The 17,733-nt window shown below is 39.5% G+C and overlaps 1 protein-coding gene across 3 annotated transcripts in view; it reads left to right on the top strand.

Moving 5' to 3' along the window:
* Trpc5 (transient receptor potential cation channel subfamily C member 5) overlaps positions 1–17,733 on the top strand; it is a 352,275-nt gene that overhangs the window by 94,507 nt on the left and 240,035 nt on the right. The window contains exon 1 of one of the 3 annotated variants that reach the window (XM_060374439.1): positions 13,452–13,528. The exons of the other annotated variants lie outside the window; for them this stretch is intronic. The gene's annotated coding sequence lies outside the window, so the exon portion shown is untranslated. Of the gene's footprint in view, positions 1–13,451; positions 13,529–17,733 lie in introns of those variants that run through there. 3 annotated transcript variants of the gene reach the window in all.

Below are 17,733 nucleotides of genomic sequence, written 5' to 3'. Positions count from 1 at the left end.
TCTTTCTGCTTTGAATGGAATTTAGGCCCTTCTGTACACTAAAAATTGCTCTACCACTGAGTTGTATTCCAAGTGCTTTCTTTTCTTGAATTGTGGTCTCGAAGTATAGCCCAGGCTGACCTTAAACTTATAATAAGGAACCTAAGGTTCCTTACTGCTGTGGTTTCAGGTGTGTGCCAACAAATATTTCATTGCCCTTCCTAAGCTTTGTAATTCAAAGTGAGAAGCAGCACTCCCATATCCACTGTTATATTAACCGCATAAACCCTGCCCTCTAGTGACATTTGGAGGTATTTCAGGTTTTTGTTTGTTTGTTTGTTTTTAACTTTTATTAATTACACTTTATTCACTTTGTATCCCCAAACCCCTCCCTCCTTTCCTTCTTATCCCACTTTCCCTCCCCCTTCTTCACTCATGCCGCTCCCCAAGTCCACTGATAGGGGAGGTCCTCCTCTCCTTCCTTCTGATCTTAGCCTGTCAGATCTCATCAGGAGTGGCTGCATTGTCATCTGCTGTGGCCTGGTAAGGCTGCTCCCCCCTCAGGGGGAGGTTAAGAGCAGGTCAATCAGTTCATGTCAGAGACAGTCCCTCTTCTCATTACTGTGGAACCCACTTGGATACTGAATTGCCATGGGCTACATCTGTGCAGGGGTTCTAGGTTATCTCCATGCATGGTACTTGGTTGGAGTATGAGTCTCTGGAAAGACCCCTGTGTTCAAATTTTCTGATTCTGTTACTCTCTTTGTGGAGTTCCTGTCCTCTCCAGATCTTACTATTTCCCACTTCTTACATAAGATTCCATACACTCTGCCCAACAGTTGGTCTCAGCATCTGCTTTGATAGTCTGCAGGGCAGAGCCTTTCAGAGGCCCTCTGTGGCAAGTTCCTAACTTATTTCCTGTTTTCTGATTCTTCTGATGTCCATCTTCTTTGCCTTTCAGGATGGGGATTGAGCATTTTAGTCAGAATCCTCTCTCTTGATTAGTTTTTTTTAGACATACAGATTTTAGTAGGTTTATCTTATAATATATTTCTATATGAGTGAGCATATCAACTACGTGTCTTTATGCTTCTGGGATAGCTCACTCAGCATGATCTTTTCCAGATCCCACCATTTACCTGCAAATTTTATGATTTCCTTATTTTTCATTGCTGAATAATATTCCATTGTATAGATGTACCACAATGAAATAGACAATTTTCTCGATTGATTCCACTGACCAAAGCTGAATTGAGACCAGGTGAATCAATTAAAAAGTCCTCTATCCCCTAAGGAAATAGAAGCGGTCATCAAAAGTTTCCCTTCCAAAAAAAAGCCCAGGACCAGATGGTTTCAGCACAGAATTCTACCAGACCTTCAAAGAAGAGCTAACTCCAGTTCTCTTCAAACTATTCCACAAAATAGAAACAGAAGGAACACTACCAAACTCATTCTAGGAAGCCACAGTCACCTTGCTACCTAAACCTCACAAAGACCCAACAAAGAAAGAGAAAGAGAATTTCAGGCCAATCTCCCTTGCTTTTTTTTTTTTTTTTTTTTTTTTTTATGGCTGTGAGCCTAGCCTTTAACTGGTGAGCCATACCTCCAACCCTCAGGTTTTTTTTAATAATTAATTTTTTTATTGATTAGGGTTTATTCATTTTGTATCCCAGCTGTGGCACCCACCTTCACCCTCCCAATCCCACCTTACCTCCCTCATCTCCTCCCATGCCCTTCCCCAAGTCCACTAATAAGGAAGGTGCTCCTCCCCTATCCTCTGACCATAGTCTATCAGGACTGATTGCATTGTCTTCCTCTGTGGCCTGGTAAATCTTCTCTGGCATGAGGGGGAGGTGATCAAAGAGCCAGCCACTGAGTTCATGTCATAGACAGTCCTGTTCCCATTACTAGGGCACCCAGTTGGACACTGAGCTACCATGGGCTACATCTGACCATGAGTTCTATGTTATCTCCATGAATGGTCTCAGAAAAGACTTCTGGGCCCAGAATTTTGGTTCTATTTCTCTCTTGTGGAGCTCCTGCCCCCTACAGGTCTTTCTATCTCCCCCTTCTTTCATAAGATTCTCTGCACTCTGCCCAAAGTTCGGATATGAATCTCAGCATCTGCTTTGATACCCTATAGAGTAAAGTCTTTCACAGGCCCTCTGTGGTAGGCTCCTGTCCTGTTTCTTGTTTTCTCCCTCTTCCAAGGTCCATCCCATTTGCCTTTCTGAGTGAGGATTGATCATCTTACCCAATATCCTCCTTCTTGATTAGTTCTTTAGATATATAAATTTTAGTATGTTTATCCTATATTATATATCTAATATCTACTTATAAGTGAGAATATACCATGTGTGTCTTTCTGCTTCTGGGATACCTCATTCAGGATGATCTTTTCTAGATCCTACCATTTCATTTACCTGCAAATTTCATGAGTTCCTTGCTTTTAATTGCTGAATAGTATTCCATTGTATAAATGTACCACAATTTCTGTAACCATTCCTCAATTGAGGGACATCTGGATTATTTCCATATTTTGGATATTACAAATAAAGATGCTACACACATGGTTGAGCAAATGTCCTTCTTGTGTACTTGAGCATATTTTGATTATATGCCTAGGAGTGGCATAGCTGGATTTTAAGGAAGCACTATTCCTAAATGTCTGTGAAAGTGATAAATTGATTTCCAAAGTGGTTGTACAAGTTTGCATTCCCACCAGCAATGGTGGAGTGTTCCCCTTTCTCCACATCCTCTCCAGCATGTGTTGTCACTGGAGTTTTTGATCTTAGCCATTCTGATGGGTGTAAGGTGAAATCTCAGGGTCCTTTTTATTTGCATTTCCCTGATGACTAAGGTTGTTGAACATTTCTTTAAATGTTTCTCTGCCATTTGATATCCCTCTTTTGAGAATTCTCTATTTAGCGCTGTACCCCATTTTTAAATTGGATTACTTGCTTTGTTTATTTTTTTAATTTTTTTATTAATTACACTTTATTCACCTTGTATCCCCTCTGTGGTTCCCTCCTCCCATCCTAATCCCTCTACCCTCTACACGCATGCCCCTCCCCAAGTCCACTGATGGGAGAGGTCTTCTTTTCCTTCCTTCTAATCCTAGTCAATTAGGTCTCATCAGGAGTGGCTGCATTGTCTTCTTCTGTGGCCTGGTAATGCTGCTTCCCCCTCAGGGGGAGGTAATTAAAGAGCAGGCCAATCAGTTCATGTCAGAGACAGTCCCTGTTCCCATTACTATGGAACTCACTTAGATACTGAACTACCATGGGCTACATCTCTGCAGGGGTCTTATGTTATCTCCATGCATGGTCCTTGGTTGGAGTATCAGTCTCAGGAAAGACCCCTGTGCTCAGATTTTTTGGTTCTGTTGCTCTCCTTGTGGAGTTCCTGTCCTCTCCAGATCTTACTGTTTCCCCCTTCTTTCATAAGATTCCCTGCACTCTGCCCAAAGGTTGCCCATAAGTCTCAGCATCTGCTTTGATAGTCTGCAGGGCAGAGCCTTTCAAAGGCCTTCTGTTTCAGGCTCCGGACTTGTTCCCTCTTTTCTCCTTCTTCTGATGTCCATCCTTTTTGCCTTTATGGACAGGGATGGAGCATTTTAGCAAGAGTCCTCCCTCTTGATTAGTTTCTTTAGGTGTACAGATATTAGTAGGTTTATCCTATATTATATGTCTTTATGAGTGAGTATATGTCCTGTGTGTCTTTCTGCTTCTGGGATAGCTCACTCAGGATGATCCTTTCCAGATCCCACCATTTACCTACAAATTTAATGAGTTCCTTGTTATATTTTTAACTTCTTGAGCTCTTGATCTTACAACAGCCATATTCAGCCACACAAAAACGCCATATTTAATGCACACACAATAGCCTTGAGCTTAAAACAGCCATATTCAATCATCTTTCCTGTTATTTTTCCATTTGCATTGGCATACTAAGAGAGGAGAGGGGATAGAGAGGAGAGAGGATAGTTCATTCAATAGAATAATGCAAAGAATCTAAATTTGGCAAAGAAATCCATATTTACCACCTTGCACAAAACTAAATTCCAAGTGGATCAAAGACCTCAACATAAAACCAGGCATGCTAAGTCTATTAGAAGAAAAATTGGGGAAGAGCCTTGAACTCATTGGCACAGGATACAACTTCTTGAACAGAACACCAACAGAACAGGCTCTAAGATCAGCAATCAAAAAATGAGACCTCATGAAACTGAAAAGCTTCTGTAAAGCAAAGGACACTGTCTTCAGAACAAAACGACAGCCTACAGATTGGAAAATAAACTTCACCAACCCTATATCTGACAGAGGGCTAATATCCAGCATGTACAAAGAACTCAATTAGGTAAACAGTGTCAAATAAAATAATCCAATTAAAAACTCGGGTACAGATCTAAGCAGAGAATTCTCTATAGAGGAATATCAAATGGCAGAGAAACACTTAAAGAAATGTCCATTGTCCTTAGTCATCAGGGAAATGCAAATCGAAATGACTCTGCAATTTCACCTTACACCCATTAGAATGGCTAAGCTCAAAAACTCAAGTGACAACACGTGCTGGAGAGGATAGGCAGAAAGGGGAACCCTCCTCCATTGCTAGTGGGAATGTAAACTTTTACATCCACTTTGGAAGTCAATCTGGCACTTTTGCTGACAATTAGGAATAGTGCTACCTCAAAATCCAGCTATGCCACTCCTAGGCATATATCCAAAATATTCTCAAGTAAACAACAAAGACATTTGCTCAACCATGTGCATAGCATCTTTATTCGTAATATCCAGAATATGGAAACAACCCACATGTCCCTCAATTGAAGAATGGATACAGAAACTCTGGTATATTTACACAATGGAATACTACTCAGCAATTAAAAACAAAAAAAAAAAGATCAGGTGTCCATAAGTGTGTGGGTTTATTTCTGGGTCCTCTGTTCGGTTCCATTGATCCACCATTCTGTTTCTATGCCAGTACCATGCAGTTTTTAAAACTGTTGCTCTATAGTACAACTTAAGATCAGGGATGGAGATACCTCCAGAAGATCTTTTATTGTAGAGGATTGTTTTAGCAATTCTGGGTTTCTTGTTATTCCATATGAAGTTGAGAATTTTTCTTTCCAGGTCTGTAAAGAATTGTGTTGGTAATTTGATGGGCATTGCATTGAATCTGTAGATTGCTTTTGGTAAGATGGCCATTTTTACTATGTTAATCTTGCCAAGCCATGAGCATGGGAGATCTTTCCATCTTCTCATATCTTCTTCTAATTCTTTCTTCAGAGATTTGAAATTTTTTTCATACAAGTCTTTGACTTCCTTGGTTAGGGTTACTCCGAGGTACCTTATGTCATTTGTGGCTATTGTGAAGGGTGTTGTTTCCCTAATTTCTTTCTCAGCCCTTTTGTCTTTTGTATACAGGAGGGCTACTGATTTTTTTGATTTAATTTTGTATCCGGCCACTTTGCTGAAGGTGTTTATCAGCTGTAGGAGTTCCCTGGTAGAGTTTTTGGGGTCACTCACGTATACTATCATATCATCTGCAAATAGTGATAATTTGACTGACAGACTAAGATCAGAAAGGAGAGGAGAACCTCCCTTATTAGTGGACTTGGGGAGTGGCATGCAAGCAGAGGGAGGAGGGAGGGTGGTATTGGGAGGGGAGGAGGGAGGGGCTTATGGGGGGATGCAGAATGAATAAAGTGTAATTGATGAAAAATTTAAAAAAAAATTACTCGTTGATTCTAGAAAAGATCAGAAAGCAATGGTTATATGAGAGATGAGAGATTATGAGTAATACTCTTTTCATCAATGCAATGGTTTTCCTTGTGATTTAGGGTAAAACTTTCTAAAGAAAAGGTGACAGGGTAGAATCAGGGCAGATGGGAAACATGCTTATTTTAGTTCATGTTGTATGAAACTGGGTAACTTATAAAGACACAGATGGAATCCTTACAGTTCTGGGTGCTCAAGCCAAGCCCAAGGTCAAGGCATCAGGAATTTTATTGTTTGTTGGGGGTCCAAGATGGAGATTTGGCACTGCATTGTCTGGAGGGGAAGAATGCTGTGTCCTCAAGAGGAAGAGGGCAAAGGGGCACATGAGCCCTTTTATAAGGGCTCTACTACATGTACCAGTTAGCCTTGACATAGTCTAGAGTCATCTGAAAGGAAAGCACTCACTGAGGAACTGTTGAGTTCAGTCTGGCCCGTGGACACGTCTGTAAGGGATCATCTTGATTACTGACTGATGCAGAAGGATACAGCTCAATAAGGATAGCACTATCCCCAGACAGGTATTCCTGAACTATAAGAAAGCCAAGCATGAGCCCGAGCGCAAGCCAGCAAGCAGCTCCATGGCTATACTTCTTTGGCTGTGAGCTTCCTGTTTAGAGCTAATGTTCCCTAGTAGTCTTGCCTTGAGTTCCTGCTCTGACTTCCATCAATGATAGAATTAACCTGAACATGGAAACCAAATAAATCTGTTGTTCATACCCTAAAAAAAAAAAAAAAATCATGAAATTTGCAGGCAAATGGTGGGAACTAGAAAAGATCATCCTGAATGAGGTATCCCAGAAGCAGAAAGATACACACTGTATATAATCACTTATAAATTGATATTAAACATATACTATAGGATAAATATACTAAAATCTGTACACCTAAAGAAGCTAAGCAAGAAGCAGACCCTAGGTAAGATGATCAATCCTCACTCAGAAAGGCAAACACAGTGGACATATAAAGAGGGAGATAACAGGGTACAGGACACTAGCTTACCACAGAGGGCCTTTGAAAGACTCTACTCAGCAAGGTATCAAAACAGATGCAGAGACTCATAGCCAAACTTTTAGTAGAGTGCAGGGAATCTTATGAAAGAAGGGGGAGACAGAAAGACCTGTAGGGGACAGGAGCTCCACAAGAGAGAAAAAAGAGAGAACCAAACAATCTGGGCCCAGGGGTCTTTTCTGAGACTGATACTCCAACCAAGGACCATGCATGAAGATCACCTAGAACCCCTGCCGAGATATAGCCCATGGCAGCTCAGTCTCTAAGTGAGTGCCCTAGTAACGGAGACAGGGACTGTCTTGGACACTAACTCAGTGGCTGCCTCTTTGATCACCTCCTCCTGATGGGGGAGCAGGGTTACCAGGACACAGAGGAAGACTGTGAAAGACAGTCCTGATGAGACCTGATAGACTAGGGTCAGATGGAAGGGGAGGTTGACCTCCCCTATGAGTGGTCTTAGGAAATGACATGGGAGGATATGTGAGAGGGATTGTGGGATTGGGAGGGGAAATAGAAGAGAGCTATAGCTGAGATACAAAGTGAATAATCTGTAAATTAAGAAAATAAATAAATTTTAAACATATCTAAAAAAATTTATGTCCCCAGTTTGGCAGTAGGTAATCTCAGATTTAATACATTTAGTAATAAACATAAATGTAAGGACAGTAACAAAGTTCCAGACAGTTGAATGAATCATTAAATTAATATTTTATGACACAACTGGGTGTTAAAGAATACTCTTCAGTTTTGACTTGACTACCGTAGTTGAGTAGCTAGAAGTGTCTTCCCTGACCATCTGGAGGATTTTTTATATGCTGATTCTGTTTGTTTTGTTTTCTTCTTATTGGCTCTTTCTTTTTATTCCTTTTATTTTTAGGAATGATACAAAGGGTTCATCTTACATTTAAATGTATGGAATAGCTTTCACCATCAAGTCAGTTCTAAGTTATATTTAAGGATGCATAGAAAAACTAAACACAGCAATGGAAAAGTGGCAGGTGATTCTTTATGACTTAGTAGAATAAACTGTCTCAACCCCAGGTCCCATCAGACATTTCTTCAAAGTTTCTAACTATAAGAAAGTAAACTGGTTTTATGCCAATTACCTCTATTCTCTTGTGACCCTGTGGTGTACCAGTAATGAGAAGCATAAAGATCTCAATGGCTAGCAATAAATGGAAGTTCTCAAGCAGCCTGAAGTATCACGCAAGTAGACAAACATCCCCCAAAAGAATTGAAAATTGATTGTTGTCATGAATGGGAAATGTCTGCTCCATCAGGTTATTGGTTATTTGGTTGTTGAAAAATTATCCTTAGTGCCTGAACCCATGGAACCATGAACAATATAGAAGACAACATTTTCAAAGAAACCTAAGTTTATATGACAAGGATCTGAACACTCTTTCCAAAAGTCTAAGAGTCTAAACTTCTGCTTTTAAATAATTCTACCACTAATTGGTCCATGAGGAGAAGTAGTATACATCTTTGTCCAAGACTGGCCCTTCTTAAGTAACTGGTTTAAATAAAAATAAAAGATCTAAAAAAAACCCAAGAAAATAAGTATAATTCATGATTTAAACTTCACCACATTCAATTCTATTAGACATGAATAGAAGATAAATTCAATATTATATACACACTATTTTTAGTAGTCTAACTCTCAAAGAATAGGCATTTTTGAGGTTAAATCTTATTTCAGAGTGCAGGTAAAGAATGGTATAGGTGAGAAAGTTCATTTGATGCAACTCTAATATCACTATATTTCTAAAGTCTTTTCTCCTGGCTATTCTGTATTAGTTACTCTTTAATCACCAAATGCATGGCAGAAGCAATTCATGATCGTTTTAACTGTCAGCTTGAAATAAGCTAACAGTACCTGGAATTAAAGTCCCTGGAAGGAATTGTCTATATTGGGTTGGCCTGTGGGCATGTCTGTAGGGAGGTCTCGGTTTTGATAATTGGTGTTGGAACACTCAGCCCATTGTAGGCAGCACCATTCCCTAGGGTTGGGTCCTGAACTATATAAGAATGGATACAGTGAGCTGAGTAGTGAGCATGTGTGTATGTGTTTATTCGCTCTCTGCTTTTGACTGTGGATATGGCTAGCTACTTCAAGTGCCTTCCTTCTGGACTTCCCCACAGTGGTGGACAGTATATCTGGAATTATAAGCCAAATATTTTTTTTCTCCTTTAAGGTTGCTTTCATTGGGGTATTTGTCACAGAAACAGTGAACAAAACTAAAATGGTTTCAGAGGATGCAGGGTGTAAAAGACATGGCAGCCAGAATGGATAGTTCTGCAGTGGCATCTTCTCACAGGTAGCCAGCTAGGAAACATAATTTGGGGGAGAATAAGAACAAGGCTTGATTCCTCCATTCCCCACAAACCACTTTCTCCAAGTAGGTCTCACATTCTAAAAGTACAACCTTCCAAAAGGTCCAGCTGAGAGCCAGATATTCAAGCACACAAATGTATGTGAGACATTTCACATTCAAATCATGATGTGTTCTGTCAACAGATTCTACAGAAAGCATAATAAGATGGCTGCTGTCACCACTCCCAGAAGGATTTCCCTCTCTAGAACTCAATTTCCTCTTCAGAAAATGGGGAGAGCTCTTTTTTAATATCTTTACCATGCCTTGATTTGGAGTCTCCTCTACAGTTTCTGGGGATAATTCGGGCTCTGAACTGCCTTCTACAGGCTCAATGTTTCTATTCATAATTTCATCTCACTGAAAAGATGACTGATATTCTATAGGAAACATTGTTCAAAATGGGATCCAGATTAACCACACGTCTTGATACAACCCTTCTCCAAGGTATTTAATCCAACACCAATATAGATTCAGTTGAAAAGATTTTACAGATATAAGGGAAGTCCTAGATAAACTGACCATGAAATAGAGTGATTATTTTAGTTAGACATATCTAATCACATAAATATTTTTAATTTATTTTTTATTTATTATAATTTATTTACTTTGTATCCCAGCTCTAGCCCCTCCCTTATACCTTCCCAATCCCTCTCTCCCTCCCTCCCTCATCTCCTTCCATGCCCCTCTCCCAGTCCACTAATAGGGGAGGTCCTCTTCCCTTCGATCTGAACTTAGCCCAGGTCTCATCAGAACTGGCTGTATTGTCTTCCTCTGTGGACCGTCAAGGCTGCTCCCCACTAAGGAGGAGGTGATCAAAGAGCCAGCCACTGATTTCATGTCAGAGACAGTCCCTGTTCCCCTTACCATGGTGCTTCCTCCTAACAGGGAGACCCAGTCTGTGGAGTTTTAGGATCCACAGTTCAGTCTAGCATGGTGAGTAGAGCACAGGCACAGGAAGGTGGCTTTGTGCTGGAGACTGGGCGCCTGCAGGAAATTTTCCTGGGTACTTTTCATGGCGCTGGTGGTGATGGGTGTCAGCTAGGTGCCCTAGGTCTGACCTGATGTTTCCTTTACCGTGGAGTTTCCTCCTGAGAGGAAAACACAGTCTCTGGTGTTTGGGGGCACACAGTTCTGCCTGGGACAGTTATGCAGCATGCAGGCCAGTGGCTCTGTGATGGTGACTTGGGTACTTGCAGGAACCCAGGAAACATTTCCAGAGAACTTTTCGGGGGGCGGGGGCTAGGTGCCCTGAGGTTGGATCTGATGTTTCATTCACCATGGGGTTTCCTCCCAACAGGGAAATCCAGTTTCTGGTGTTTTGGCGCACACAGTTCTGTCTGGAACACTGAGTCGAGTGAACCGACCTGTGACTCTGGGCTGGAGGCTGATTGCCTGCAGGAACCCGAGACCTTTTCCAGATGTCTGGGTGACCTGAGGTCCATCAGTCCCAATTTCTTCCTTCCCTGTGGGGTTTTCTCTAAACTGGAAAACCCAGTCTCTGGTGTTGTGGAGCCCATAGTTGTCAGAGCATGCAGGCACGTGACTCTGGCCCGAGGGGTGGAGCACCTGCATGACCCAGGAACTCTTCAGAGGTTTAGCTGGGTGACCTAAGAACGACCCAATTGCTTCCCACACCATGTTGTTTCCTCTCCCCAGGGAAACACAGCCGTTGTTGTTTTAGGGCCCAATGTTTGGTCTGTTGGTTGCCGTGTAGTCACTGCTGTCCTGCTCCTCAGATACAGTGTCTTCTCAGTGCTGTCATCTTGGATTGGAGGACCCTGCATAAATGTTTCTTTATTGGTTTTTTTGTTTGTTTGTTTGTTTGTTTGTTTTTAATAGCTGATAAAAAAGAAGTTAGAGAAGAAGGATCGATATGACTTGAAAGAAAGCTATACAACTCCTCTGATGGCAGAGTAAACCTTAGACCACTGATGATAGAAAAAAAATACATTTCTGCCAATAACCTACATGAAATTAGAAGGGGCCCTAATTCCTGCCAAGATATGCAGTCCTGGATAGACACCTTGACTTCAGCTTAGTGAGATCATGACCAGAAAATCTGACTTTACTATGTGCAGACGCCTCACCTACAGAAACTATAAAAGCTATCTAAATTTATGTTAGTTGAAGCCATTAAGTCTGTAGACATTTTTAATGAAGCTATAAAAAACTAATACAGGCTCTTTTAGTCACAAATCCTGGGTCCTGTTGGCCTCTCCTCTTTTGTTCCTTTAAATTTCCCTTAGCTTGAGAATTATTTCCTCTTGTTCAAATCACTTTTCTGAACAAAAATGAAAAGAATTTACAGGACATTTCTAAGTGTAACAGCATTATATCACTTAGCCACAGCTACAACTTCCTGTCATTATGAAATTAAAGAAAAGAAATAAGGAGCTAATGATGTGGCTCAGTAGATAAAGACACTTGCTACCAAGCCTGATGACCTAAGTCTGATCCCTCGAACTTATGTGGTATGAGAGAGCCAACTCACACAAGTTGACCTCTGCCCTCCACACAGGAGTCCTGATATGTACATATGCATTTTTGCACATGTCCACATACACACAAAATTAATAACTGTAATTTCTTAAAAATTAAATAATATGAATTAAATGTCCAGTTACATAGAATACAAAATGATTTCATGTATTGTTTAGCCAATTTTTTTGTATGAGAATAGAATTTATTTTCAATAAAAATAATAAATGAAAAAAGAACATACATCTATCAATGATTACATCTTGAATGTGTCTTATGATATGTGTTTATGAAGAGTGTAACTGAGAAAACCTTAAAATTTTCAGTATTTTATATTAAAATACTATTTCTTAATTTTCTTAAAATGAAGAAAATAAAGCCAAATCATCCCCCACTGCTTTAAGATAAGAAAACAAAAGAATAGCTTTGGTTATCCTGGGTCTTTTGTGTTTACATATGAATTTTAGGATTGATTTCCAGTTTTGTTCTTTATCAATTCTGCTCATCCACAAGCATGGAAATCTTTCCATCTTTCATATTTTTTTCTCAGATTCTTTCTTTGGTGTCTAAAATATTTCTTGTAGTGATCTTTCACTTTCTTGGCTAGATATATTCCTTGATATTTTTTGGAAGCTATTACTAATAGACGTTTTTCTTAAAACAATGGATTCCTTCACAGCTGTCATCCATTCATGTATTCCTCTCACAACCTTTATTCTTTCTATTAGTCTCATGATTTAATCTGTCCATCTTCTTATGTGTTTAGTATTCTTTTAGTTATTTTCTCCAGTAATGACTTTAACATTCTTAGACTGCCTTCCTTTGTGAATGTCTTGAAATGTCTTTATTTCTCTGCCAACTTTAAAAGAGAGCTTTGCTAGATTTTTTTATGTTGGCTGTTATTTACTCTCAAGGCTTGAAATAAATTATTTCATGCTTTTTCTGGATAATAGCAGCTGACATGCCAACGTGGATAAGGGAAATCTCATAAGATCTCATCTCTAGATGAAGTGCTACAAGCAGTATAGTTATAGGCAATTAACAGCTGCTGAAAGATGAAGATTCAGCGTTTCCCAGAGACAAGCCACCTTAGCAACACTAAATGGACTCAGAAAATTCTATCTGTCTGTCTGTATGTTTATCTATCTATCTATCTAACTATCTATCAATGTATCCATTTCTGTGTGTGTGTCACAATAGTTGAAGAAACTGAATTTGAGGAGTAGAGTAATATAGAAGAAGTTGGAGAGGAAAGAGGGAGAAGTGAAAATGATTCAAATAGAGTACTCATACATGAAAATCTCAAAAACACTATGCCTTTGCTGAATATGTATAGATATTATAATTTATTTATTTCAAAAACCTTATAGTATTACAAATATTTATATGGCATTTACATTGTGCCAAATATTCTAAGTAATTGAAAAAATACAAAGTTTGTGGTAGAATGCACACAGATTCTATGGAAATATAGTGGCAATTATGGCACTTAACATCAGGGATTTGAGCTTCTGGATTTTGGCATGAGTGAGGGTCCTAGAACTAATCCCCACAGATACCAATTGAGGCCTACATTTACTATATCTATCTATCTGTCTATCTATCTATCTATCTATCTATCTATCTATCTATCTATCTATCTATGTATATATATATATATATATATTACATATATATGCATACCTATGGTATAGTTTAATTTATAAATTATTCAGAATAAGGAAAAATTAAAATAACCAATTAAGCAATTATAAGACTACACTACAATTATATAAAATGTACTTGGATTTGTTCTCTTTTTAAAAAAATCAAACAAAATATCAATATTTTCAGACCAAAGCTTACTGCTGGAAGCTGCAAAAAGTGAAACCATGGAAAAGTGGGGACTGCTATTTGCAGAATGTCGAGGTAAGCCTTTTGGAAGCCCATAGGGAATGGTGAGTGAAGTGTCAGTGACTCCTCCAACTCCTTTATAGGTCCTGATCCATGGAACACAGTGTTGATCTCTTGGGGACTCCTAGCACACTAGTTAAGTCTCAAAATGGATCAGAGGCTAGGATGGTGACTGTTCCCCCCTTCTTATGAAGTCTCCTAATGTGACCTTGCTCATCCACATCTCCAACATTTCCTTGCAGTTGTACCAACCTGATTGATTGTTACTGGTGCTTGAGGCTACCATGGGATGGTCCATTATTTAAAGGCTGTTATACTGAAAAATAAAGTTAAAAAATAAAGCACCTTTGAGTCTGGTCTCTGGAATCTGATTCCCCGAACTCCACTCCCCCCTTCCCTGCCCTCTTCCCACCCACCCACCCCCGCCACCACTTCCCCTCTGTTCCTGATCTCCACAGATGTACTCATTCTGTTTGTGCTGAAATAAATGCGCTGGTCTGGAAATCTTATTTCAAAAATTTTGTATAAACTTATAAACAAAAGTACACTTCTCTTGCAGGTTTTACTTACCAAAAGCTACTACTCCAAGGTCCCAAAAGCTCTTTCTAGAATAGATGTTCTTAATTTTTAGACCTCCAAAATAGGAGACAGCATTTTATAGGAAACTGTGGTTCCAAAAAGATTCCTTTCTTGGTATCTAGCCAATATAAAGGAGATTAAAATTAGAGTTCTTTGAAGTTTCATCAAAACCAATATTGATTCCAGATATCAAGTTTTTTTTTCCTTCTCATATTTCTCTGTAGTCATTTTCTAACTTTTTTTAAATTTTTTATTAATTACACTTTATTCATTTTGTATCCCCCCATAGGTCCCTCCCTCCTCCCCTCCGGATCCCACCCTCCCTCTTCTTTCTGCATGCATGCCACTCCCCAAGTCCACTGATAGGGGAGGTTCTCCTCTCCTTTCTGATCTTAGTCTGTCAGTTCACATCAAAAGTGGCTGCATTGTCCTCTACTGTGACCTGGTAAGGCTGCTCCCCCCCCCGGGGGGAGGTGATCAAAGAGCAGGCCAGTCAGATTATGTCAGAGGCAGTCCCTCTTCCCATTACTATGTAACCCACTTGGACACTGAACTGCCATGGGCTACATCTGTGCAGGGGTTCTAGGTTATCTCCATGAATAGTCCTTGGTTGGAGTATGAGTCTCTGGGAAGTTCCCTGTGTTCAAATTTCCTTGTTCTGTTGCTCTCCTTGTGGAGACCCTGTCCTCTCCAGCTCTTATTATTTCCCAGTTCTTACATAAAATTCCATTCACTCTGCCTGACAGTTGCCCATCAGGCTCAGCATCTGCTTTGATAGTCTGTAGGGCAGAGGCTTTCAGAGGCCCTCTGTGGTAGGTTCCTAGGTTGTTTTCTGTTTTCTTCTTCTGGCTTTCAGTAGTCCTCTGTAGAAGGTTCCTAGGTTGTTTCCTGTTTTCTTCTTCTTCTGATGTCCATTTTCTAACTTTTAAAGCAGTGGTTTTCAACATGTGGATCAGGACCCTTTCATAGGATTCTCATATCAGGTATTCTGTATATCAGTTATTTATATTACAATTACAAATCAGAAGCAAAATTACAGTTATGAAGTAGTAAGAAAAGTAATTTTATGGTTGGAGGTAACTACATCATGAGGAATTATATTAATTGTATTAATTGTATTAATTGCATTGGGAAGGTTGAGTACCACTGCTTTAGTGTATACACTTCAGTTTGCTTTTTAAAACCAATTAGTATTTTTCAGGGACCATCACTTATTTTCTCAGATATGGAATTAGATGTGTAACGTATCATATCATCAAGTGTTTGAAGGGATCAGTCTGAAAGTAATATTCTATCTGTGGTTATTGGTAGCATTTTCTCTGTTTTAAGTAAGAATCTCTTTTCATTGTTTTTAGATAGTCCACATACATAGTAAAAGTGAAGGTTTTGTTCTCAATCTATAAAATTGAGAGGTGAAGGACTTTCAGAGTACTATTCTATGGCATTTTACATAGACAGTGGGACTGAAACACTTGCATTACTAGTGTTGAATCAACAAAAGTGGTCAACATTTGCAAAAAAAAAAAAATGCCTCAGGCAGATTTCTAATCATATAGTTACATCCTGTGTCTAGCAGCTTTCAACAATAGCCATTGATTTGCTTTCTAGAAAGTTGGACTTTCACTTTAAAAAATTTTAAGTCAAGATAGTTGATAGGGACTGTTGAAAAATGTGGACTACCTCCTAAATAAACTTCATTCTTTCACTTGAAAGTTATTTTGTTTTGCCTTATACTTGCCTCTCTTTTTTTCTCTATTTGAGTACGAGGCTTTTCTATATGACATAAATTCAAGACTCAGCCATATTACTTACAGTATACAACCACTACATGAAAACTTAGATGTATGAAAAAGTTAGAACTGGGGCTGGAAAGATGTCTCAGCAATTAAGAGTGCTTATCATTTCTGCAGAGGACCTCGGTTCAGTTCTCACAACCCACATCAGGGTGCTCACAACTACCTGTAATTCTCTGTCAAAGAGACCTTGATCTTCCGTCCTCTGAGGGTACTTGCACACATGTGGGGCATGTACACTCATGCAGGCACACAAATATACACAGAATAAAAAAGTATACCTTTTATTTTCTTCTGGTTTCTTTTTTAAATTTTTAATTTTTGTATTAATTACAGTTTATTCACTTTGTATCTCAGCTGTGCCCCCTCCCTCATTCTTTCCCAATCGCACCCTCTCTCCCTCATCTCCTCCAAAGACCCTCCCCAAGTCCACTGATAGGGAAGGTCCTCCTCCCCTTCCATCTGACCCTAGCCTATCTCATTGTCTTCAGGCTGCATTGTCTTCCTCTGTGACCTGGTAAGGCTGCTCCCCCCTAAGGGAGAGGTGATCAAAGAGCCAACCACTGAGTTCAAGTCAGAGACAGTCCAAGTTCCCCTTACTAGGGAACCCACTTGGAGACTGAGCTGCCATGGTATACATCTCTGCAGGGGTTCTAGGTTATCTCCATGCATGGTTGGAGTATCATCTCAGAAAGAGAGTCCTGGGCCTAGATTTCTTGATCCTGTTGCTCTCCTTGTGGAGCTCCAGTCATCTTCAGGTTTTTCTATATCCCCCTTCTTTCATAAGATGCTCTGCACTCTGCCCAAAGTTTGGCTATGAGCCTCAGCATCTGCTTTGATCCACTGCTGGGTAGAGTCTTTCAGAGGCTCTCTGTGGTAGGCTCCTGTCCTATTTTTTGTTTTCTCCCTCTTCTGACTTCCATCCACTTTGCCTTTCTGAATGAGGATTGTTCATCTTACCCTGGGTCCTTCTTCTTGCTTAGCTTATTTAAGTGCACAGATTTTAGTATGTTTATCCTATATTATATGTCTAATACTTCTATAGAGAAATAAATCTCTGTTTATCTCTGTATCACATTTTTAAATTGGATTACTTGACTTATTGCTTTTTAACTTCCTGAGTTTTTTATATATTCTGGATATTAGCCCTCTGTCAGATATAGGTTTTGTGAAGATTCTTTCCCAGGGTGTTGTTTTGTTCTGATGACAGTTTCTTTTCCTTTACAGAAGTTTTTCAGTCTCATGAGGTCCCATTTACTGATTGTTGATCTTAGAGCCTGTGCTGTTGGTGTTCTGTTCAGGAAATTATCTCCTGTGCCAATGAGTTCAAGGCTCTTCCCCACTTTTTCTTCTAACTGATTTAGTGTGTCTGGTTTTATGTTGAGGTCTTTGATCCACTTGGACTTTAATTTTGTGCAGGGTGATAAATATGGATCTATTTGCATTTTTCTACATGTAGACATCCATTTAGACCAACACTATTTGTTGAAGATGCTGTCTTTTTTCCATTGGATGGTTTTGGCTTCTTTGTCAAATGTCATGTATCTATAGGTGTGTGGGCTTATTTCTGGGTCTTTTATTCGATTCCATTGATCCCCCATTCTGTTTCTATGCCAGTACCATGCTGACTTTATTACAATTGCTCTGTAGTACAGCTTGAGATCAGGGATGGAGATATCTCCAGACTATAGGATTCTTTTGGAAATTCTCGTGTTTGTTTTTTTTTTTTTTTTTTTGCTGTTGTTGTTGTTGTTTTTCCATATGAAGTTGAGAATTTTTCTTTCAAGGTCTGTAAAGAAATGTGTTAGTATTTTGATGGGAATTGCATAGAATCTGTAGGTTTCTTTT

The sequence above is a fragment of the Meriones unguiculatus genome, chromosome X (genome assembly GCF_030254825.1).
Source record: "Meriones unguiculatus strain TT.TT164.6M chromosome X, Bangor_MerUng_6.1, whole genome shotgun sequence".
In the NCBI taxonomy this organism is placed as follows: domain Eukaryota; kingdom Metazoa; phylum Chordata; class Mammalia; order Rodentia; family Muridae; genus Meriones; species Meriones unguiculatus.
This window is presented reverse-complemented; position numbering and strand designations above follow the sequence as displayed.